The sequence below is a fragment of the Trichomycterus rosablanca genome, chromosome 22 (genome assembly GCF_030014385.1).
Source record: "Trichomycterus rosablanca isolate fTriRos1 chromosome 22, fTriRos1.hap1, whole genome shotgun sequence".
NCBI classification, from domain to species: domain Eukaryota; kingdom Metazoa; phylum Chordata; class Actinopteri; order Siluriformes; family Trichomycteridae; genus Trichomycterus; species Trichomycterus rosablanca.
The window spans coordinates 7,101,946-7,128,417 of NC_086009.1; the positions used below are offsets into that span (position 1 = coordinate 7,101,946).

Consider the following 26,472-nt stretch of genomic DNA (forward strand, 5'->3'; position numbering starts at 1 on the left):
GATTCCAAACAGGTGATGTCAACAGGTGACTGTAATCATGGTTTGGTACAAAAGCAGCATCTCTGTCGAGCAAAGATGATCAGAGGATCTCCAGTTTGTCAACAAATGTGTGAGAACATTATTGAAATGTTTAAAAACAATGTACCTCAAAGAAAGATTGGAGACTCCATTGACTGAATGGACACAAATTCCCACAGACACACAAATTCCTTTATTAAGGCATCCCACAGCAGTGGATGATATTAAACCTACAAAGAAGCTGCTTAGGTGGCGCAGCAGTAAAGTACGCTAGCGCACCAGAGTTGGGGTTTTGAATACATCGTATCGAATCTCAGCTCCGCCTTCTGACTAGGCTGGGCGGCTGCATGAACAATGATTGGCTGTTGTTCAGGGTTAGAGGGTAAAAAGTAGGATCATAGGTCCTCATAACTGGTGCGACTGCGGCCCCTGCTGGCTGACTGCTGGCGCCTGCACAGGGCTGAGGAATAATGCTGATGAGGGGTGTGGCCCTCCGTACACAGTGCCCGTCGGTGTATGAACTCGACTCGTGCAGGTGAAAAATGCAGTCTGTACTGACTGTACATGCCGGAGGGGGCGTATGTCAGTTGGGAGGCGCCCTCAGTCAGAGGTAAAGGGTCGAATCAGTATAGAGGACGCAATCAGGGTAATTAGACACGACTAGATTAGGGGAGAAAAATTGGGGGAAAACAGTGGGAAAAGATGAAGCAATTTAATATAAATTTAATATAAATGCCTTTGGTATTGTCCAACAAGCTCATGGTCAGGTGTCCCAATACTTTCTGAAGGAACATTATGAAAACCTAGTGATCTCTCTACATCTCTACGAGAAGAAGGCTGTCTAGATTCTTAGATACCTTAAAATGCTGCCTACTGAGGTGCCTTATTTCAAAGTGAAAATTTGACTAAATAATGAGGAAGCATCTCATGCTTTCTTAGAGGTGGGTGAAGGCAATCCTATCATTCAGTGCGGCACAACAAAGAATGTGAAGCAAAAATGTTCATACATTATTATTGATTTTGTATTTGTATAAAGGTGTACAAGTGTCATGTATTTGCAAATTAGCTGTTAGCTGGTATGTTGCGAGTTGTGCCGCCTCAGATCATTGGTTTGAATGGCCTGAGGCTAACTGTGTTAGCTTAGTAAGCGAAAACTGTCTTAACATAATCGCTGTCTAATTAGTGTGTCTAAATAATCTGCTTCATGAGTTTGATGTCTTATTAGATTCCTCTCTACTTAGGCAGCAAGGCAGCTCACAAAGTTTTGAGACAGATCATGTCATGTGATGCTTTCCAATGCATTTATGGAATAGATCATGTCATGTGATGCCAGATAGAACCAATCCAAGTGTCAGAAGTCACTGGGAATATAACACTAGTGGCAAGTCTAATATGTGTATTGTAGTGATGCTTAGAAGCTTCCAAAACCGATTCTCTTCAGCTCAGTAACGTCATGGTGACACATTACCTCAGTCTAAACGCAGCTACGGCCAAGAGAGTTCAAATCTCTCAGAAGATGTGTGCTTCATGGTGAAAGATCTCAGTCCAGCATGACTGTGGTTATATCTCAGAGATTTATGCTAATTTATCATGTCATCAGTTCTACGCTGACCAAGCTGCAAACTTTTTTTGCCTTGAAAAAAGAATCAAATAACTAACCGGGCGCTTTGTTCTCCATCCAAAAAAGCAAAAGCTGGAGTTCAGCGAGTTCTGTTGGTGTGATTTTGGTATCATTTCAGGTCAAAAAATAATGAATAATGAATATATAATATTTAAATGAATATGGCTTTGTTCCAAACCACACGATTGCTTTGAGCAGTCTGGACAACTGGTGCACTTTGTTGTTTCACCAGCACTACAACACTAGCTAGTGAACAGGATGCGATTTGAGATACCAGCTAATTCATCTAATGGATTGATAGATTGGTGACCTATCTGGGTTCTGTTTTTACTTGGCAACCCGTGTTCCCACGACCAACTGTAAACCTGATCAAAATAAAGTACCTACAAAAATGAACAATGGACATAATACAGTACAATGATCAGCCATAACATTAAAACCACCTCCTTGTTTCCACACTCACTGTCCATTTTATCAGCTCCACTTACCATATAGGAGCACTTTGTAGTCCTACAATTACTGACTGTTTCTCTACATACTGTTTTAGCCTGCTTTTACCCTGTTCTTCAATGGTCAGGACCACCACAGAGCAGGTATTATTTGGGTGGTGGATCGATCTCAGCACTGCAGTGACACTGACATGGTGGTGGTGTGTTAGTGTGTGTTGTGCTGGTATGAGTGGATCACACACAGCAATGCTGCTGGAGTTTTTAAATACCGTGTCCACTCACTGTCCACTCTATTAGACACTCCTACCTAGTTGGACCACCATGTAGATGTAAAGTCAGAGACGATCGCTCATCTATTGCTGCTGTTCGAGTTGGTCATCTTCTAGACCTGCCTCAGTGGTCACAGGGCGCTGCCCACGGGGCACTGTTGGCAGGATGTTTTTGGTTGATGGACTATTCTCAGTCCAGCAGGGACAGTGAGGTGTTTAAAAACTCCATCAGCACTGCTGTGCCTGATCCACTCATAGCAGCACAACACACACTAACACACCACCACCATGTCAGTGTCACTGCAGTGCTGAGAATGATCCACCACCCAAATAATACCTGCTCTTTAGTGGTCCTGGGAGAGTCCTGACCATTGAAGAACAGCATGAAAGGGGGTAACAAAGCATGCAGAGAAACAGATGGACTACAGTCAGTAATTGTAGAACTACAAAGTGCTCCTATATGGTAAGTGGAGCTGATAGTAAGTGTAGAGACAAGAAGGTGATTTTAATGTTATGGCTGATCGGTGTATGTGGGTGTCACACAGATTAAAGGACTTGGGGACCTAAATTAAAGTCTTGCATCTGGTTACCATTTCTGTGCAGTGTGACATGTTTTTCATTCGTCTATCTGGCTTACCTCCAGGTGCTCTGGTTTTTGCACTCCTCCTAAAAACATGCCAATAATCCCCAGTATTTCCCCCCCTTTTTACCATCAGTATGACTGGTGTCTACTGAAGATTAATGGTTAAATGAAAGCCATACAGGGCCAATGCTTTTTTAATAGCTTGTTGTCACTTAAACAGGAGCATCAAATAGAAATTCACCACTAAATCAATGGCAGATGGTGCATATACATTATATAGCCAATAGTGTGTGGACGTGTGATCATTTCAGGATCATGATCTTGTTAGGCGTTCCATTCCTAAACCTAGGGCATTAATATGAAGTCGGATAGAACATCCTCATTCCTTCTGGAAATGCTTTCCTCAAGATTCTGAAGAGTATATGTGTGAATTTTTATCCAAAAGAACTGGACGTGAAGGCCTGACCTGCAATTGTTGTTCCAATTCATCCCAAAGATGTTCTGCTCAGTTAAAGCCATCCCATTAAGCAAGACACTCAAGGCATCAGTTTTGTTTGGTCCTTGTTTTATTGCTTGCTGGCCATCCTCTTCTTCTTTTAGCTTCAATTAGCCTCTTCCAATTGAACTCTCTCTTCCAAAGAATTGGTTCTCCTCAAAAAGTGTCCAAAAAGAGCTTCAGTTTGGCCAGCGCTCCCCAACCTTTTTTGCACTACGGACCGGTTTCATATAAAATACAATTTTACGGACCGGCAGGGGCAGGGGGGATTTAAAATAGAATAACTATACTACTCACAAATTAGCTTTTTTCACTGCAATGAGACGCTGCTCCCACCTGGGGGTGATATGAGAAGATAAACAAGAAAAGATTGTTACCTGCTCAATCTCCCTTTTAGTTATGCTGTAATAATTAGCATAATTATTTTACTTAATTCACATTTTACATTTTTAAGTACATTTTCTGTTGTTTCACCCCAACGTGGGTGTGAGGGAAACCTATTTACCCATCCGAGGTTAAGGAATGAAGTCGAGACTGCCGTGCCAACAATGCTGCTCCAAAAACTCACTACAGACTTTATCACAGACTGGACTGAATAATAACTCCAATTATATTAGTTAATTTTAATTTGTGTGTGTATGATATTGTGTAAATCCTGTTTATTTAAATTATTCACAAGCCACCCAAGAAGGATGGGTCCCTGCTGAGTCTGGTTCCTCTCAAGGTTTCTTCCTGTAATTTTAAGGGAGTTTTTCCTTGCCACTGTCGCCCTCGGCTTGCTCAACAAGGGTTTTTGTTTTTGTATCTGTTTGTCCTGGATTCTGTAAAGTTGCTTTGAGACAATGTCTATTGTAAAAAGAGCTATATACATAGACTTGACTAAACACCTGTGTGTTGGAAATGGAAGCAGTGTTTTCATTGCTGATGTAGCGATCTCTAATTAATTATTCTTACAAATGACCCACCGACCTGTACCGGTCCGTGGCCCGGTGGTTGGGGACCGCTGATCTAGGCTTCAAGATAGAGTTTGAATCGGACCAGGATTTACTTGTTTGCTTCTTTTCCTATAGTCTGGACAATTTTGATCTTCTGTTTGTAGAGACAAATTTTTACATTTGAAGATTTCTAAATCCTGGGTGCACATCTGGCAGTTCAGTGCTAAATAATCCTTAGCATATTTTCATTGGTGTGTGATTTTTAAGTAGCCAATTCACATATATCAATGTTTGGAGAGGCAGTAGATCCCATAATGTATTAATAATGTATAAAGCAATAAAGTATCAATGTCCCAACCCCATAACTAATTTGCCAGTTTAAAATACGAGCATGCAAACCTTCTCTCTATAGGTTCTTACACTTAATTTGCAATATATCACACTTAAAACAGTGGTTTTCACAAAAGATTATTTAATATTTTTATAAAACATTGCATTAGCGTTGTTTACTCCTAGGACGACACAGCTTACTTAGAAGATTTTATCCCAATACACTTTCTTGGCAAAAGCTGGTCTCCAGTAATGTAATGAACCATGATGTCACATCTGTGAGCTGCTCTTGCCATCTAATGACCGGTCATTCAATAAAAGTGCTTACACGTTTTAATTAACTTTGGCCAAACGAGCGGGGTGGATGAAGAGACAAATGAAAAGCGGATGGATGAATAGATGGATGATAAAATAAATGTAGAATGGACAAATGTGTAAATAGGGAGAAAAGAGAAAAAAACAATCAATTAAATGGATAAATAAATGGGTGTCCGGTGCAACAACAAGACCAAAAACTAAGAGCACCCTAATCCTTCTATCAAATTAAGTTTGACTACATTTTAACCTGAGTTTTATAGTAATATTAACTTACACAATTAATTCTTCCACAAAATCCTCATACTTCTGCTTACTTTATGTTGTTCCCTTCAAAACCAACCACATTTACATAATTTAGTTTCTCCTTTCATTATAAATCCCCATATTTGTTTAAACTTTTACGGTCATTTAAAATGTAACACAACAAATGCAAAGCATTACAATCAGTTCAGCGCAGACCCCCATGATAAAACTGCTAAGCATCAGATCACTACTCAGATGCAGAGGAAAGGGTGAACGAATCCAAACAAACAAGCTGCTCCACCAGTTAAAGGACAATCTGGAAAGCAATAATATTGTGTAACATTGCTATATAGAGCAAATCACACGGACTTGAACGCAATACAGTGCTACCCTCCGATGCATGCGCAGTCCTAGCGGACACCTATTTTTACACCTGTGCTTCAGTGGATTCGCGCATGAGACTCATCTACTTTCTGCGCAGGCACCTCGGTCTGCTAACCATGGTCCTAACACAGCATTTAAAGACCCCACTCACTTTGTTCGGTCATTTTACCCACCCAGCAGACACGATGGACAATTTTTGTTTCCTGGAGGCACTGCCAAATGTGCCCGCTAGATGCCGCCCAGTCAACCAGTAGCAGAGTTGAGATTCAAACCAGGGTGTTCAGAATCTCAACACTGGTGTGCAAGCGGAATATCACGCTGTGCCATCTGGGCGCCTCAGATAAGGTATTTTTGAACAACTGTTTGTTTGATTATTAATATTTAAACATCATGTTTTACACTTTGGTTACATTCATAACAGGACAGGTAGTTACAGGTTACCAGTGATTCATCAGATTCATCATGATTCACCTCACTTGCATGGGGTTCCTGGGGAAAACCCATACAGACACGTGGAGAACATGCAAACTCCAATCAGTAAGTCCGCTCCACTTGGGGGGGAAAAAAACCCTGAACCTCTTTGCTGTGAGGCAATAGTGCTACCCACCTAACCACAGTGCATCCCTTTTTGCACAACTTAGTTTAAAATAAATTTAAGGAATGACAAATGTGTGATATGAACTTAAACATAAGGTAAGTATGTAAAAACAATGTTACATTCTGCAGGAACTGAAAATAGAATCATGTGAAAGACGTTTATGCAATGTCAGGCATACAAAGTTCATCCAAGATCCAAGATCATCCAAAAGATGGAATTAAATTGTCAAGCATAATAACGTCAACCAAAACCATACATACATGCAAACACACACACACACACACCTGTGCAGACATGACAGGTGCAATACAGAAATAATCACCAGCACACATTCAGTACCTGGCCAGTTACTCAGTAACCAGGATCATTTGAATTGTAAAGCAAGATGTGTTTTTAAGTTGACTGGGAATTTCCCTTTAAACTTGTGGGTTTTCATGTTTATCACTGTCTATCTTCCTCTCAGTATCTGCTTCCTCTAGCATTTTCAAACCGAACTAAACAAATTCCAAAACAACCCATGAATACACAACCTCAGTTACAGTTTATACCTCAGTTACAGTTTATATATGTATATTTGATAATTAATAGTACAGTATGAATCAACTGTCCTGTCAATAACGTCAATAACATCAATGTCTACTCGGAGATCATTATGTTTTTATTATTAGGTCATTATGTGGCTATGGACAAGACACTAAGATTTTGCTTTATTGTTAAGAATTTGTAATATTTTTTGAATAGACTGGATATTTAACACCAACTGCATTATCTAAAAGTTGACTAATTTTTACATACTTTAAAAGTTTGATAATATTACATTACATCTAATTACAATAGCAGATATTTATATTTGCCCAGGTCGGTGACAGACTTAACAAAATCAAATATAAGCAACAAACATACACATGGAATTCAGCACTTTTTCTTTACATTAAGTAATCAGCCAAAGAAATCTAAACTTGGCAAAGCTATAAAGAACAATTAATTTTTTCACATTTATGCAACAAATGTGAAAAAATTAATTGTTCTTTATAGCTTTGCCAAGTTAATTATTTTTAGTAAATCAGTGGCTATACTCCCACAAACCACATGCACAAATTAACCACATGGATTGATTGAGATTCTAGCACAAATTATAACAAATTATTTTGGATCTTAGAGTCACAATGGGAGTTTGCATGTTCTCTCCGTGTCCGCGTGGGTTTTCCCCGGGAGCTCCGGTTTCCTCCCACAGTCCAAAAACATGCAGTCAAGTTCATTGGAGACACTGAATTGAATGGGTGTGTGTATGTGTGTGTGTCTGCCCTGCGATGGACTGCCTGCTTATTAGATCACCAATTGCTCAGGGCCCCAACAGTGGCAACATAGCTGTAGTGAAGCTTGAACCTTCTGATTGCTAGTCCAGTACCTTATCTGCTGACCTACCACTGACAGTCTGGGACATGGGTGTCACCATCCACAGTCAAGCAAGCTTGGGGGCTAAATTGAAGTTCACTAATTGGATCAACAAAGCAGGAAAAGGGGATTCTTAGAAGTCTCACACAGCAGCTTGATATTAAGCTTGCTTGACTGTGAACAGTGTCACCCATGGTCCAGCAGCTTCTGATTTATAGAGGGTTTTTTGTTACTATTATATCCATCCAGTTTGGTCTCTCCTCCCAGCTTTGGAAAGACATTACTGTTCTTTGTTTTTTTATTGGGTACAGTTAAACTAACCCTAATTTTATGGTCTTCATATAGAGGTCACCAGCTATGGACAAACACTCTAAACCTAAACTATGGCATTAAACTTTCTAGATCACCAATTTAAAAATCCAGGTTAATGTAAGTACAGTTTTAACCTAGAAAAAAACTACACCTATTTAATAAGCAACCGTTATTAAGATAACACTGACACACCAAACGCTAGGCAACTGTTCCACAGTGCAATTACTTTCTCCTGCAGCTGTTACTCTGGCTAAGGCCCCCTACTCCATAACAACAGCTGGAAATCTGTCACATCCACCCCCCCAATCCATGTGTCACATCGAAACCATATCGCTGCCTCTCTCCCCTTCCTCCTTCTCAGCAGTGAATAAGCTTGAGCTTCTGATAGCAGCTTCCAGAGTGAATGAGTGCATGACACCACTCACACATGGCCGTATACTTCCGCTCCAGAAAAGGGAAGAGCAGGGAATGATGAGGCCTGAAACAGATGGAATGATTATCTCCTGACCAAAACTGAGGGAACTGCATTTGTCTGACCAGACAGATGAGCTGCAGGGGGGGACGGGGACAGCTGGAAGAGGGGGAAATGGAAAAAGGCAGGATGGAAATAAGCACTGTGATTTAACAATATCAGGGTCATTATTTCATTAATTAGTAGTAACCACTTCATCCTGATTCAGGTTTTGGTGGGTCATGTGACACATGTAAAGACTAATCAGACAGCAGATAGACAACCTAGGCACCAATCTATAGCAAGGTATCACACTCTTACACATGTATTCACATCTAGCTGGAATAAAGTGAAGCCAGTCCACCATCCGAACATTTTGGAAGGGTTGAGAAATTCTGAGTATGTGAAGGAAAGAACACGTCCAAAGCAATTAGTGAGCACAAGCTAGTAAAAGTGACTTCATAGGGCTGCTCAGGTGGAACAGCGGTAAAAACACACGCTGTTCACCAGAGCTGAGATCCCAAATACATCGTAACGAATCTCAGCTCTGCCTGCCGGCTGAGGATGAGCGGCCACAGATATGGGCGGGATTAAATCGGATGGGGACTCTCTCTCAGACTGGTGCTGGTTGGTGGCGCCTGCATGGAGATGGGAAAGGAGTGCGGTAGAGGGTGTGGCTCTCCGTACACAGAGCTGTACTGCACTGCACTCGTCAAGTGTAGGTAATAAGATGTTCGATTGCTGTGCATGTGTCGGAGGGGGCGTGGAGCAGCATCGTCCTCCCCAACCAGGAGCAGGGACCAGCATTAATGAGAGGATGATTGATGGGCAGAAATTGGATGCACTAAAGTGGGAGAAAAAGGGAAAAAGGTGACTTCATTTCTTTTGCAATGTATAGAAGACCATCTGAATTTGGTATAAACAGTGTTCAAGACTGGGTCAGCCTTGTGTCAACAATTTAGGCCGGTGATGGATGTGTAATGGTGTGGGAATGTGTTAATGACCCATATGGGGTCCCTTAATTGTAACTGAGAATCACTGGGATGCCACATGGTCAGTATTGTTGCTGAATTATCTTTAACTGGTTCTATGGATGACAGCAGGTTCAGAGTACTTCAAGGATCTCCCCTACCTCAACATCTGAATCAGACCTTGGGATGTGATGGAACGCAAGATTCAATTAACATGCAGATTAGAGATTGGTGGTAATTACATGATCTTATTATATCAAAACAAAGAACTAAGGCTGTTTAAAGAGCATGTTGGTACTATGCTAAATTAGTAACACAAGAGAGTGTGTATATTAAATGCAATCCTTTATAAAATCATCCCTTGAGAAAACGTATGACGTGCATTTTAGCTCTAGGTTACAACAATCAACACCAGTAGCTAGATACGTATTCACAAGAGTGGGATCTATACTTTTGAAGGGTTTGATTACTAATGTATATAGAAGTTCTGGTTGTTGCCATATTGGTTTACTTTCCAGAAATGTAGCGTTTGACCATAATGGCTAGCTAGTCTTCACCTGACAAAATCTAACTAGCAGATTTGTTTCCTTTTTTTGTTTTGGTAAGCCCTGCCATCTTGTGTTCAGTAGGAAACATGCACCTGACTAAGCTTTCCTAAAATTAATAACCATAGACCTGAAAGAACAACAACTCAATGTTAAATGCTTATTTAGACAGAAAGAGATTAGTTATTTAAAATTAGCAATATCAGAACAGTACTTCCTACTTCAGCTTTTGAACCTACTGTCAACTTGGTCACCTGATTGCTACCATTACTATACTATACTAAATATAAGTACATTTATGTTACAAATAAATTGGATAAAAAAATCCTTGGGCTTTATTGTTACACTTAACACTTTGTATTCAAGCCGAAAAGTCCACTTTAATTACACCATAATAAGCTACACTGATCAGCCATAACATTAAAACCACCTCCTTGTTTCTACACTCACTGTCCATTTTATCAGCTTCACTGACCATATAGAAGAACTTTGTAGTTTTACAATTACTGACTGTAGTCCATTTGTTTGTCTGCATGCTTTGTTAGCCCCCTTTCATGCTGTTCCTTAATGGTCAGGACTCTCCCAGGACCACTACATGTAGTATACATGATGCTGTAGCATGTACAGGTAATGGTCAGTAGTATGAATGATGCTGTAGCATGTACAGGTAATGGTCAGTAGTATGAATGATGCTGTAGCATGTACAGGTAATGGTCAGTAGTATGAATGATGACAAAGCTTGCACTGGACATGGTCGGTATTATGCATAATACTCTTTATTAACTGGCCAGCAGTATTTATGCCACAGTAGCAAACACTGGACATGATTAATAATATACATGCTGTCAAATGTACGAGGTTTGGTTGGATGCCTTAAACACTAATCAGATAAATTGGGAAATTGGTTTTCTGGTCCAACATTGGTGTCCAACATTACGTGCTGTTTTTAGTTTTTGACATAAATCCTCATAGGCATACTCATACGGCCGGGAGGTGTCTGTCCACATTAAATTGGGTGAAGCTGTTTGATAATTCTGTGCAAGTAAATGCACTCATTGCAATAGATTGTTAATGGGAGTGAATCCCAGCAGTTCAAAATCAGCCTTTCAGAAAATTGGATGATACTATAGCAGAATTGCACATATTAGGTGTGCACAGATTTCCCGGATCTATAGTACAGCAGCACTTCTCCATCACGGCTCACAGTTCTCTGGCGCGTTGTACAATTAGCTCCTGCTGTCACCATATGAATCATTTCTGACAGCAGCCACATGTGTTGGATCCTAAATCACGCCACATCAATCTCCGAGCATGCACAGGAAGTGCGGGCAGTAGGTAGGAGTTATGGCCTCACGTAAGGCGCATCCCGTGAATTTAGAAAATGCATAACAAGTGCTAGCTAGACGTTGTAGTCATGAATCATCCCCAATCAGAGCAGATCTCTGGATTTTTCTACCAACAGAGTGCTGTGATATTAAGACATCTAATAAAAATGACTAAGTATATCAGTTTGATCTGCTTTCTAGTTTCATATTCATTACTGAAGGTCTGATGAAATACTACACTGTCACTTTTGCTTAAAGATAATATGTGCAGGAATATATAGCTGGCTGCCACTATTGCAGGTCCAACATCCAACACTGTTCCTTGTACCAGGCTTTTAACCAAATTTAGGAGAGTGTCTGTGGGAATGGCAAGGCCAGGCACTGATATTTTACTCAACTAAAATTGTACATTATTAACTACATTGTCTGTTGTTTTACCCCGAGGACATTACGATGGAAACCTGTTTACCCACTGAGGTTAAGGATTGAAGTCGAGACTGCCGTGACAACGATGCTGCTCCTGCCGGATGTGACGGGTCTGGAGTAATTTGGATTTTGTAAATGTGCTTTGAGACAATGTCTATTGTAAAAAGTGCTATATAAATAAAGTTGACCTGACTTGACTTGATGTTGGACAAAAAGCTCAGGTTTGCAATCTCAAAGGTGTTCAATGGGGTTAAGGTGCCAAGGGCACAGTTAACCTAGAGCAGAAAGTGGATTTTTCACACACTTGGACACATACAGTATATTTGTATATAATTAAATAATGACATTTATTAAATATTATTAATTAGCATTAATGATAATGTGGCTAAAACAATTGAGGTTTATAATTAAGAGCGTCCACAATTGGTCAAGCAGCTTGAAACCACCCAAAGGATGCCTTTAACCCAAATTGTTAGGAAAGCAATCTTCTGGAAGTCTTTATTGTCCAATATTTGCTTGCATGGTCATACACCAGCTGTCAAATAAGAGGGCATTTTTACAGTCCCAGGTGCACCCTGTGGTGCAAACACTCTCCTGATGATGCTAACATGGATTTCTAAGCACTTCAAGGGCAGGTCACTTCAAGTGCACACTTAAAAGTAGATCCCCACCTTTTTATCCCTAATAAAACTCCCAGCATCCTACCTCATACAGTCAGGAGTTATGCTTTACATCAAGTTTGCAAAAGACCTTGAATGTTCAAGTTTTTGGTACAAAAAGAGATAAAAAGGGCATGAAACTACACACCATCAATATGTGTACACTGTGAAGCATGATGCAGGTAGCATCATAGTTTGAGCTTTTTGCTCCCTTAGTTTCTGAACAGCTTGCTTTATTCAGGCAGTTCAGCTTCTGCATGTTTTTGATACATTTACATTGGCTACAAGTTTTGAGCAACTAAGGGGTTAAGAGCCTTGCTCGGGGGCCAATGGGGACAACTTGGTGATGGGACTTATACTGGCAACCGTCTGTTTACTAGTCCAGTATCTTTACCGATGAGCATGAAGCATGTATCGAACCTAGGTCCACGGGGCCCATGTTGCTGTGTGATACCCACTCTTCCAGTTGCATCACTGTTTGTTGTGTTTTTACTCTTACAGTGCAAGCAAGGATGATTGAGGACTTTGCAATAACCTGGCATGTTGAATTGTCAGGGCTTGAATAAGCAACCTTCTAATTATCCACTCCAGTCTCATAACTGCTAAGCTACCACTGCCCTATGACCACTGTAATATTGTTGGTATTACTTCAACTCCACTGTCATGACACTGACATATGAGCATTATAAACCTGTCATGCCAGATGTTATATGCTGTCATTACATCTTTGTTATGTCATCAGAACGACTAATTGTCATTAAAGGTCGGATAATATCAAAAGCTTATTAACTGGTGTCACCACTTATGCATCATAAGGTGTCTGTCATTAGATGTATATGATATTATGTTATAAAAAATTATCTTTGGCATGGGTGCAGTGGTCCTCTTCTCTCCACAAATTTAAAATCTCTCTCTCGTCACACACACACACACAGTCACTGGCATGTTACTGGTTCACATGTAGTTCAGTTCTGACACTGTTGTTAATTTCTCTCAACTCTTGCCTGGATTCTGCCTCTATCCACTGTGTCGTTCCATCCACACTGACCAGCTGTTGTGATATGAGACAGGTGTGTGTGTGTGTGTGTGTGTGTGTGTGTGTGTGTGTGTGTGTGTGTGTGTGTTTGGGACAAACTCGATTTCAGCTGTCCAGAGGCTTTACTGGCTGAGTTAAGGGAGATGAACCGGGACTAAAGATGAGGGTGGGCCTTCAGTGCTGCATGTACAGATGTTTGATATAGAAGAGGGTTACAGGACAACACACACTCACACCAAAGGGAATTAAAAGCACCCAATGTACAGTTGCAATCAACCTGCTTCACCTTAAAAATCTTGACAATATACAAGAAGTCCCTGTGAACTGATAAAATTTATTTATTAATACACACAAGATATTTTTTTACAACTTGTCCGTGTGTCTCTTAAGTAAATCTTAACAAGCTTCTGACACCTCACTTGTAGAATCTTCACCCATTCTTCTTATGGAAAAGCTTTCAGCTCTGTGAGGTTTGAGGCTTTCATGGCACTACTGCTTTCTTCAAGTCCCACTAAATATGGATTTATATCCAGAGATCTGTGAAGGCCACGTTAGGATATTCCAGGACTAAATCTTTAATCGAGCTTTGGTAGACTTGGAAGTGTGCTTACTCACTCACACTAATCTAGGATCCCTTGTGTAGTTTCAATGCACAATTTCCTCTTTTGAACTGTAATGAACTGCTGACTATGCCAATGACACTCTCTAAATATAATATTATTATTAATATTATCATCATTATTATTATTAAGGCAACAAAAATTAATACTGCTGCCAAGAAGTAATATTGTTTAATTTTTTTAATTAATTATGTAAAATGTTTACTTTGTGCCAAGTCTCAAAAAATGCGCCTGCAGCTCCCTCTAGTGGACAATCTGAATAGTGCTTCAAATAAAATCAGTACTGTAGGTGGGCTGGATGCTGTTGCCATGCCAGTCCTGACTTTCTAAATGATTATAACACCTTAATACTTCTCACTTAAGTCGTTACTATACACTTTATTTATTTAATTTCTTCAGTAGTTAACTGAAGGCGGTAACAAAAATAAAATGTATGTATTTATTAAGTAAAAAGGTTAAGTATATAGGTATAATTAAAGCATTAATGTGAAAGTTAAAGAGCAACAACAGATGTAAATAAATACTACCACAAAACTATGCCCAATTAACCCTTAGATGCATAAGTGGGTCAAAAATGACCAGGTGAGGTTGTGTTCTTGTAATATCTTCATAATGAAAAGTTATCATTTTATATTCCAGCTATTCCTCAAAAAAAACATGTTATTGATATACTGTCACCTAAATCTTTAACTTAACTTTTATACATTTTACAAAATTCTAGTTTTTGTATTACTACCCCAAGCTTCCATAAGTGGGTCAAAAATGATCCGCATTCATTTCCTATAGTATTTCATGGTAACCTCTGATCCTTACCAACTGTGACTGTGTGGTTTACAAAATATATATTCCCGACAGACCAAATCATAAGTGTCACCCCTTAGGAAGATTATTTACACAGCAAGATCTGATACATGTAAATGTTACCTTCATTTTTTACCTCAGAAATGTGTGTGCCATTCATGACTATTGTGTGAAAGAGTATATCTATATCATGTATCAACTAATTAACACCAGCTAGCTAACCAAGCTAGCTACATTGCTGTGTGTACTGTGTTTGTGTGTGTGTGAGATATTTGTGTATATTGATTGAAGTAGTATGTGTTTCTTATCATCTATGATCAAATGTACCTATTTTATAGTTTGCAAAACTAGCTAACCTTAAATGGATGGATAGAGACAGACAGACAGAGTGATTAGAAGCACAGGGTCAACCGAAGAGAAAGGGGTGTCAGATCTGCCCAAGTAACAAAGATTGTAAAGTCAGCAGTCGGTGCGCCCATCCGCACGTGCTAGAAAAAGCGTTCTGCGCAGCGCTTGTACTCTGTATTAAACACTCGGATGGTAACCTGTGTATCCTAGACATACTTGATATATCAAATATGGCCATTTTTAACATCGTGTAAAAAGTAATATTGAGATATACCGTCCAGCCCTACTGTAATGCCATAATACTGATCACACCATCTACAAAACTTATTGAATTTGAAAAAAAACACAGCAGTGAATTCACATATGAATGATTGAATATGAAAGTTTATTCAATACTGAAAAGTGAGGCGCTGAAACAGCGTCGCAATATCAACGTGTTATTTCTCAATAAAGTTTATTAAAAGCCCGCTGATTTTTATGTAGGCTCTGGCTGGTCAGCTTACAAAATGTTAATATAAATGTTAATATCTGCAGCACTCAATACTCGAACATGCAAACTTGTAAGCAGTCAGTCATTTAAGTTTGAGACATTTCATGGAAGGCTATTTAGGGATAGCTTTTATTTACATTTTCAGCATTTAGCAGACACTTTTATCCAAAGCGACTTAGTTATGACTGAACACAGTTTTTGAGCAAAGAAAAGATGTAATTTCCCATTTTAAAGCTGCCAACATCTCGAATCGAGTTGACACGTATCCATCTACAATATGGAGTGAATTGTCCATGGCCATGTTTGGCGAAAATACAGCCCAAAACAGACACTGGCTATGGACAATCTGGTCGTATAACCGCCGAAGAATACCCTAACCCTGACCTGGACCCTTGACCAGCCCACTACAAACACATATCACCCAACCCCCCACCCCATCTAACTTTCTGTCCCACCTATGCACATTTCATTTATATTTTTATAATTTATTTTTTATAAATAATTTATTTATAACCCCAAGCTAGACTGGTTCTCTATACACAAACAGAAGATACAAAAAAAGAAAACAAAAAACAACGAAAAAACGTTTGGGCCATGGCCGGCGGGGTTGCGGCTATAATAGCCTGTTTTAAAGAGGCCTGCATATGTGACAGATGATAAATACTCTGCCACATTGTCGCGAGTTATCTATTACCATTTTTGGTGAAGATACAGGATAGCCACGGTGCCAACAGTCAGGTTCAGTAGAACAGGATAGCTGCAGTGCTAACAGTCAGGTTCAGTAGAGCAGGATAGCTGCAGTGCTAACAGTCAGGTTCAGTAGAACAGGATAGCTGCAGTGCTAACAGCCAGGTTCAGTAGAGCAGGATAGCCACGGTGCTAACAGCCAGGTTCAGTAGAACAGGATAGCCACGGTGCTAACGGCCAGGTTCAGTAGAGCAGGATAGCCGCGGTGCTAACAGCCAGGTTCAGTAGAGCAGGATAGCCGCGGTGCTAACAGCCAGGTTCAGTAGAGCAGGATAGCCGCGGTGCTAACAGCCAGGTTCAGCAGAGCAGGATAGCCACGGTGCTAACAGCCAGGTTCAGTAGAACAGGATAGCCACGGTGCTAACGGCCAGGTTCAGTAGAGCAGGATAGCCACGGTGCTAACAGTCAGGTTCAGTAGAACAGGATAGCTGCAGTGCTAACAGTCAGGTTCAGTAGAGCAGGATAGCTGCAGTGCTAACAGTCAGGTTCAGTAGAACAGGATAGCTGCAGTGCTAACAGTCAGGTTCAGTAGAGCAGGATAGCTGCAGTGCTAACAGTCAGGTTCAGTAGAACAGGATAGCTGCAGTGCTAACAGCCAGGTTCAGTAGAGCAGGATAGCCACGGTGCTAACAGCCAGGTTCAGTAGAACAGGATAGCCACGGTGCTAACGGCCAGGTTCAGTAGAGCAGGATAGCCGCGGTGCTAACAGCCAGGTTCAGTAGAGCAGGATAGCCGCGGTGCTAACAGCCAGGTTCAGTAGAGCAGGATAGCCGCGGTGCTAACAGCCAGGTTCAGCAGAGCAGGATAGCCACGGTGCTAACAGCCAGGTTCAGTAGAACAGGATAGCCACGGTGCTAACGGCCAGGTTCAGTAGAGCAGGATAGCCACGGTGCTAACAGTCAGGTTCAGTAGAACAGGATAGCTGCAGTGCTAACAGTCAGGTTCAGTAGAGCAGGATAGCTGCAGTGCTAACAGTCAGGTTCAGTAGAACAGGATAGCTGCAGTGCTAACAGCCAGGTTCAGTAGAGCAGGATAGCCACTTTGCTAACAATCAGGTTCAGCAGAGCAGGATAGCCGCGGTGCTAACAGCCAGGTTCAGCAGAGCAGGATAGCCACGGTGCTAACAGCCAGGTTCAGTAGAACAGGATAGCCACGGTGCTAACGGCCAGGTTCAGTAGAGCAGGATAGCCGCGGTGCTAACAGCCAGGTTCAGTAGAGCAGGATAGCCGCGGTGCTAACAGCCAGGTTCAGTAGAGCAGGATAGCCGCGGTGCTAACAGCCAGGTTCAGCAGAGCAGGATAGCCACGGTGCTAACAGCCAGGTTCAGTAGAACAGGATAGCCACGGTGCTAACGGCCAGGTTCAGTAGAGCAGGATAGCCACGGTGCTAACATTCAGGTTCAGTAGAGCAGGATAGCCGCGGTGCTAACAGCCAGGTTCAGTAGAGCAGGATAGCTGCAGTGCTAACATTCAGGTTCAGTAGAGCAGGATAGCCGCGGTGCTAACAGCCAGGTTCACTAGAGCAGGAAAGCTGCAGTGCTAACATTCAGGTTCGGTAGAGCAGGATAGCCACGGTGCTAACAGCCAGGTTCACTAGAGCAGGAAAGCTGCAGTGCTAACATTCAGGTTCGGTAGAGCAGGATAGCCACGGTGCTAACAGCCAGGTTCACTAGAGCAGGAAAGCTGCAGTGCTAACATTCAGGTTCGGTAGAGCAGGATAGCCACGGTGCTAACAGCCAGGTTCACTAGAGCAGGAAAGCTGCAGTGCTAACAGTCAGGTTCAGTAGAGCAGGATAGCCGCGGTGCTAACAGCCAGGTTCACTAGAGCAGGAAAGCTGCAGTGCTAACATTCAGGTTCGGTAGAGCAGGACAGCCGTGGTGCTAAAAATGAAAAGACCGCAGTCACAAAAACAATTAGCTTATCCTGAAAAGGGAGAACGCTGAATTTGCGACCTCTTACCAGGTTCAGTAGAGCAGGATAGCCGGTGCTAACAGCCAGGTTCAGCAGAGCAGGATAGCCGCGGTGCTAACAGCGAAGATCAGTAGAGCAGGATAGCCGGTGCTAACAGTCAGGTTCAGTAGAGCAGGATAGCCGGTGCTAACAGTCAGGTTCAGTAGAGCAGGATAGCCGCGGTGCTAACAGTCAGGTTCAGTAGAGCAGGATAGCCGCGGTGCTAACAGCCAGGTTCAGTAGAGCAGGATAGCCACGGTGCTAACAGTCAGGTTCAGTAGAGCAGGATAGCCACGGTGCTAACAGTCAGGTTCAGTAGAGCAGGATAGCCACGGTGCTAACAGTCAGGTTCAGTAGAACAGGATAGCCACGGTGCTAACAGTCAGGTTCAGTAGAGCAGGATAGCCGCGGTGCTAACAGTCAGGTTCAGTAGAGCAGGATAGCCGCGGTGCTAACAGCCAGGTTCAGTAGAGCAGGATAGCCACGGTGCTAACAGTCAGGTTCAGTAGAGCAGGATAGCCACGGTGCTAACAGTCAGGTTCAGTAGAACAGGATAGCCACGGTGCTAACAGTCAGGTTCAGTAGAGCAGGATAGCCGCGGTGCTAACAGTCAGGTTCAGTAGAGCAGGATAGCCACGGTGCTAACAGTCAGGTTCAGTAGAACAGGATAGCCACGGTGCTAACAGTCAGGTTCAGTAGAGCAGGATAGCCGCGGTGCTAACAGTCAGGTTCAGTAGAGCAGGATAGCCGGAGTCTTAAATTATTGTTTTTGATAAAGGTGTTTATATAGTATTTCCAGTTTGTCGTTAGGGTGTTACTTGGTGGTTGTTAGCTGTTGCTAAGGTGTTGCTAAATCCTTGTTATGTTACTCCAGTTAGCTGCTTGGGTGCAGTGTTTGGTTATTCAGGTCCAGATAATTCTCTCCAGCATTTGGAACTAAATACTGGGAAGGATTTTTACTTTCTGGACCTAAATGACTGAACTTAGCTACGGTGTTGTTACTGTATCCCAGGTGATTGCTAAGGTGCTGCTCGGCTGGTGCTATGCCATCACAAGTGGTTGTAAAGGTGTTAGTATGATGGTGACATAAGAGGGTTGTGTGAAAACATCAGGTTATGAAGTGTGTACTGATTGTGGCAGAATAAGAGACATTATTCACTGAGCGGGTATTTAACTGTAGAACTACAGACGTGCACCTACATGGTATGTGAAGCTGAGAAAATCTACAATAAATCTAGATTCAAGTAGGTGCACAAGTAGCTGTGATTGTCTAGTAGTGTATATTACTTATGTGGAATTATTTAGCATTTAGATATTGATTTGAGATATTGGGGGGTGGGCGGGGGCGGTTGGTAGAGGCTCTTCGAGCTCATTTTATAGCAGCGCGGATCAGGCCAGATGAAGTATATTCATCCGCTGCTTGGAATGAATTATCACTGGCTGTATTTGGCGAAGATAATTACAAGAACCGCCACTGGCTGTGGACAATTTTTACATTTAATAGAAGAGGAATACAAGATTTTATAATATCAGGTAAGAAGAAGCAAATGTTACAGCATGTTTCTGTAATAAGGTAACTTTTGTACCGTTTTTAATTGACACATTTTTTATGTCTTCAAACTATAAATTATTTGCTCTAGTTTGGTTTATGGGCTGTATTTTGACTGAAAGGTTTTAACTCTCCTTTTGTTCTCAGGGCTCCAAAATGCCACAATACAAGAAAGGAAAAACAAAACAAAAAGATCTTTGGGCCATGGCCGGCGGGGTTTCAGCTAGAATAGCCCGTTTTAGAGAGGCCTGCGTTGTTTACGTAATGACGTCACACAGCTACGCAAATGGCGTACGTTCGTTACGTGGATCATTTGGGCACAGCAACAAGTATGGCGGAAAGCGGCACTGCAGTGGAGGAGCTCGTTCCAAAAACTCCAAGTCCACCATAAATTAATCTTTGGCAACCCAAACCCCAACCACCGCTTTGCCGGCAACTTTTTTGCGGAAGAATTTCTGCATGCAGGTTTACACAGGGACGCAATTCATCAGCACACCTCCACCAAACAGTGCAGGAATACTCTTAACATTAATGTCAACCACCAACACAGAAGTAGTATTACTATTACTTAGTACTAATACTACTACTGTACTTAGTAGTAATTGTGGCACGCTACGAGTAAAGGCGCCACCGGGGTCTGCGCGTTTCAGTGTTGCCAGATTGGGCGGTTAGCCACCAAATTTGGCAGATTTTGTTGGGAAGCAATTTAATAGCAGTTAAATAACACTTCTATTTAAAAGAAAATATTCCGTTTTAAAAAGCTCCAGCATTGAAGAAGGCTATTAAAAGTAAAGTAAATTTTTAATGCTGATTTGGCTTAATAGTGTCGGTCAGTCTGTATCATATTGTTGAAGGAAAATTGAAATTAGTTCTCCATACATTCACACTGGCATGTTCTGGGGTTCAACTGAGTGTCATCATTACACACAAATTGGCAGCCAAATAATAAAGTATTGTAAAGGAATAGCTTTGAAATTCTTCCTCATAATGTTAAGGTTGCTATATTTAGTTTTGTTTACTTGTCAGGGAAAATGAAGAGAAATAAAGCTTATTATTAGTATGCGTAAAAAAAAAAAAGGAGAATTGGTTGATCCCACCAGTTCCGAGTGCTCTGAGATGTCAAGATGTAACTTGGATGCTAAGCCCACCTCCACAACCTCAAAAATGCTGCATTTGTGCCCCATAAACAATATCCTTTTACATAAGCGGGAAAACGATAATCCCCTTAACACCAAGCTTTTAGCAATAACATGAACATTTTAGTATTAGCATTTTAGCATTATCATTTAGCATTAGCATAAGCATGTTAGCAATAGGGGTGTGCTATATCGTATCGTTCACGATAATACCGGTATAATTTTTTTAAACGATACAAAAAATCCCATATCGTAATAATAGCGATGTTCTGCGTACTTTACGTAATGACGTCACACAGCTACGCAAATGGCGTACGTTCGTTACGTGGGTCATTTGGGCACAGCAACGAGTATGGCGGAAAGTGGCACTGCAGTGGAGTCCACCATAAATTAATCTTTGGCAACTCAAACCCCAACCACCGCTTTGCCGTTTTTTTTTTTTTTTTGTGGAAGTATTTCTGCACGCAGCTTTACACAGGAAAGACAAAATACAGAAGTGGGTGTAATTCTTACATAAGTTTTTCTATGAAGTGTTAACTTATATTAATTCTAAATAAAACCTGAACATAATTTTTTTTGTGTTTTGTTATATTGCCAAAAAATCATTATTGCAAAAATAACCTGAAATATCGTGATATTAGTTTAGGGCCATATCGCCCACCCCCATCTAGTAGTGTATATTATTCATGTGGAATTATTTAGCATTCAGATATTGAACATTCAGTCGTATTGAACAAAGAGTTTAAACAAACATGGTAAATCAAATTGTTTTACAAGGCACAAGAAGATAATTAGTGGGCCTATGGGCTGGATTTTGATTGAAAGGTTTTAACTCTCCTTTTGTTTTTAGGCTGCAGAATGGGACGTTACAAGAAAGGAGAACATAAAAAAACGTAAGGATGTTTGGGCCATAGCCGGTGGCACTGAGGCCATAATAGGCCATTTTAAATTAAAAAATATATTACATAGAGATCAAAAGTACTTACCCACATTGTGGGTAAGTACTTTGTGGGTAAGACACTCCAAAAAAATCGCCACTGGCTATGGACCATATGATCCTGCAATCGTTGGGGGATACGGGACCAGATTTTAAGATCAGGTAAGCAGGAGCAAATGTTACAGCATGTTCTTGTAATAAGGCAACTTTTCTACAGTTTTAAATTTACACACATTTGGTTACTATATATATATATATATATAATGTCTATTTGGTATGTGAAGTGGAAGATTGATGTTTATAATGACTTGTTAATAGGTCGTTCTTGTTAACACACTACATTATTAGCATACATTACATAATGTGATATCATATAGTAAAGACAATATACAGTACAGAGATTTTTTTTTTTTGCATAACTAATCTCCCTTCACTTTCCAGAAACATTAGTGAGGGTTCATGAAATAGCTTCATGTCATTTCATGAGTGATTGATAATTGATTTCTACATGTAATACATAAATGAATTCATTATGAATATGTACAAGTTAATTTTGTCTAATGGAAGTGGTGGACAAGGTACACAAACCATGTAGGTGAGGTGAAGTAGAAATATCCCAGAGTCCCTGTTTGGCCGCCACTTTGTAACTGTCAAAACTAAGATCTTCCTAAGCAATGAGCTACCAAATAACAAAGGGGGGGTCCTATCTGGGACAGTATAAAAGCAATATAAACAAAAGAAAACAGAAAATACCTTTTGTTATCGTTATCTGGACAGGTATGGTACAAATGATGGTAAAGAAAAAAATATTTTTTTCAGTGTTTTGTTATATCGCCAAAAAATATCGTTATTGCAAAACTAACCTGAAATATCGTGATATTATTTTAGGGCCATATCGCCCACCCCTACAAAGGGATGAGTTGAGATGTGTTGTATTGTTGGGGTTTAGCAACAGTTAGAACAGAATTATTTTATTAGCAATTTTTTTACATTTATTTACACATTAAATTCTAATATAGCATTACATTTGAGCTATATGTGCTTATTTTTTACTTATATATTGTTAGGGCTTAAATGTCAGTGGTTATTTACCATCAGCCACAAATTGATTTCCTATTAATAATAATAATAATAATAATAATAATAATAATGCTCATGTTGGTATGTTTCTTATAAATACAAGATTTACTTCATGTTACTTCTACAGTATTAGGATTAGTTAGGTCTTATTATCCAGTCAAAAGTTTGCATACTGTTATTGTGCAGGGCAGATTTCTGTGCTTTGTGGGTATACAATAACTGACTGTCGCTAATGCGTTGCTCAGTATGGTTTGTCCCGTTGTTTTTAATTTTGATTGTGTTTGTTTGTGTAAAGGTGAACAGGAGAACCCCCAGCGGAGGAGAATGAAGAGGTATGTTCCAACTCAAAATAAATACATTTACATTTTTGGCATTTAGCAGACTCTTTTATCCAAAGCGACTTACAGTTGTGACAGTATACAATCTAAGCACTTGAGGGTTAATGGCCTTGCTTAAGGGCCCAACAGCAGTAACCTGGCAGTGGTGAGGCTTGAACTGGCAACCGTTTGATTACTAGTCCAGTATTTTAACCTCTACTCTAGGCTACAAGCTGCCTTTTGTTTACAAATGTTCTGTTTGCGTTGATCGAATGTTAGAATCACTAGATATCGGAACATAACTGTCAGGATTTGTTTCCATGAAGCTACAAAATCTTTAGTAAAGTAATGTGAAGTTTAGTTATTAGGTCTGGCTTACAGTAGGGATTGTTAGATTGAGTTAGATGTGATAAAGTATTGGGCTACTACTCACCTCAAGGTGAAGCAAAATGTAAACATCACTAGTCACCTACACAAACAACAACTAGCTTATCCTGAAGAGGGAGAGCGCTGCATTTATGTCCTCTGTTGGCTGATCGATGATGCTGCACAGAGACGGGAGATAATGGATATTATCTCTGTATGAAGCAGTCTGGGGCAGAAGCAGGTCTGTACTGCACACGTGTTGGGGGCATGTCTTATTCACGACCCTCTTCGGTCAGAAGTGGAAGTCTGCAGCAGTAGAGGTGAAATACAATCGGGCAATTGGATATGACTAAATGCATAAAAATAAGATACAAACATGTTTTAAGGTTCACAAAATAGTTATTAAAGTTACCCTTGTCAACTAGAACCCACTTTCTGTTGCTGGGATTAAATTCAGCACCACACACACACACACACACACACACACACACGTTCAGTTCTAGTTGAGCTGAGTGATGATTTATAATCAGTGTGTTTGTTTAACGCTTCAGTAAACGACTCACACACACAATGATTCATTGTCATTCGTGAAAAACCTTGTTGAATCAACACGTCCTGACCAGGCACGGTGCCGATGTTTTATTATAATATCGGCAGCTTCATGTCACTGTGCGTTACCATTACAGTGTTTACTGGTGTCAGAATAAACCATAAAAAAAAAAAACACCAAGGCTAGACTGGTTCTCTATACACACAGTCTAACTGCAAACCTCAATATGAAGTCGGTAGTTTACATACACATGTAAAAAAAATGTTTAGAATGTAATGGTTTCTTTTTTTATTCGGTTTATGCATTAATAAGATCTAAAAGACGGTCCACAGTTCAGCCAGTTTGAACTTACAGGGCGCTGTATCGAGTGTGTTCCTAAATAAAACAGATATTTGCTGAATTAATGACGTGCTGCTGTTTTTCTATTTCAGAAAAGCCAGGAAGGGATGAGTGCCCAATTCCAGCAGCCTGAGTGTGTGTGTTTTATTTACTAGTGCCACCATATCACACAGCGATGATCACACATCCTCGTCTAGGATCTAAAATCCACAAACATCTCTGTAGATTTAATAATCAGACAGTAATTGAATACATCGTTTACACTCCTCTATTAAAAGAACAAACTTTGACAATAATAAGCTAAGATTCAGGTTGTGTTGGAGATGTGACGGCGCTGCAGAATTAGGATGCGGGAAGGTGTCCGGCTACTCCGTAATCAGTGTTCACCTACGCTGGTGCATGCTGGGAGCTTCCTTCTGGCTCAGTGTGGAAGCCAGTACACAGAAAGAGCAGCTCACTTAATATCTGTTATCCACACCAGTTATGCTGTGATTCACTAATAAAAACGATAGTAATTAATGGTTCTTAAGCCTCTGACCCAGTGAGACCTGGACTGTGGTGGTATGTGGTACCAGGATTTGACCTGCAGCTTGTTTAGCCTCTTTGTTTCGAGGTGGATTGTGCTCAGCCTGTTCTTCAGAAAACTGGATTTGTGTCGACCTTCTTCTGTCACTCCATTGTTGAAGCTTTCTATAGTGGACTGGAGTTGCATGGGCACTCTGACTGGCACAGGAAGGGTTGGATGCACCATGTTGTGACATTCACAACCTTGCTCAGAATCGAAGACCCCACCCCCTGTTTTTTCCTGCAGACTTTAAAGACCAGTTATGCCCGCTAGGGGGTGCCCAGCTGACTGGTAGCAGTTATTTTATCCTGCTGAGGGTTGCAGCATATAATAAAAGTAGTTTTTGATAGTGGATTGCACTGTACCCACCCTACTGTACATCTAACACTTCTCTCTTTTTTTCCCCAACAGAGGCAGAAAAGAGTCTCACACCACCTCACCTTTTTAATCCTTTAATTTCACCTTTACTCCCTGTATCCATCACACACCTAACTCGGTTCACACACCTAACACCTTTTGTCACCATGTATCCTGACCCCCTCCCTTGTTTTCCCCATTATTTAATGTAGATACCCTCTCCATTGCCATTTCATTTTTCCCTTAATCTCCTCCCCTTTTTGTTTTCTTAATACCTCCCCTCATTTTAAGTGTAGATAAAGTCTTCCCAAAATATGTCAAGTTAGATTTCTGTTGGTCTTCCTAGCTGTGCCCATACATCTGTATGTGTTAATAAAGACTTTTTGGCTGAAGACCCGGTCTCCTGACTCCTGTATGCTGAATTTCTAACACCACCGATATGTGAACACTAACACACAAGTAACCATCGAACATTTATGCAACTCGCAATTCCAAACACAATGGTAAAAATCTTTAACAAAACAGAAACTCTAATCAATTATTTGAAAAAATGCAGGACTGATAATACACATCTAGAAATAAACACGAGGACACAAGACAAAGAACATGAATAAATAACCTGAAAAAAGCTAGGTACCTACAGTGTTAAAAAGCACAATTATAATAACTTTATATTTCCATAAATGCAAATGCACTGAAAATACTACACTTTCAATTCTAACTCGAAACTAACAAAATTTAGCCAGTTTGTGTTCATCCTTTACAGAAAGTTAAGAAAAATTAATATTGGTCTGTTCAAAAATAGCAGTGTTAGCATTTCTCTTTACAAACTCAATGTATGTATAAGCTAAAAAAAAAATGTTTGAGGTTTCACTTTACTTTAAATTACTGAACTAATATTTAGTGGCATAACAATTGTTTCCGAGATCTGTGTAGCATGGAGTCGAACTTCTGGC

At 40.6% G+C, this 26,472-nt stretch overlaps 1 long non-coding RNA gene across 1 annotated transcript; it reads left to right on the forward strand.

Annotated features, from left to right (window-relative positions):
• The first annotated feature begins 21,960 nt into the window (after positions 1 to 21,960).
• LOC134300173 (uncharacterized) lies at positions 21,961 to 25,866 on the forward strand. The gene is made up of 4 exons (XR_010007323.1): positions 21,961 to 22,104; positions 23,318 to 23,354; positions 24,687 to 24,729; positions 25,571 to 25,866. It is a non-coding gene; the product is annotated as an uncharacterized LOC134300173 (long non-coding RNA).
• The last annotated feature ends 606 nt before the right edge of the window (positions 25,867 to 26,472 follow it).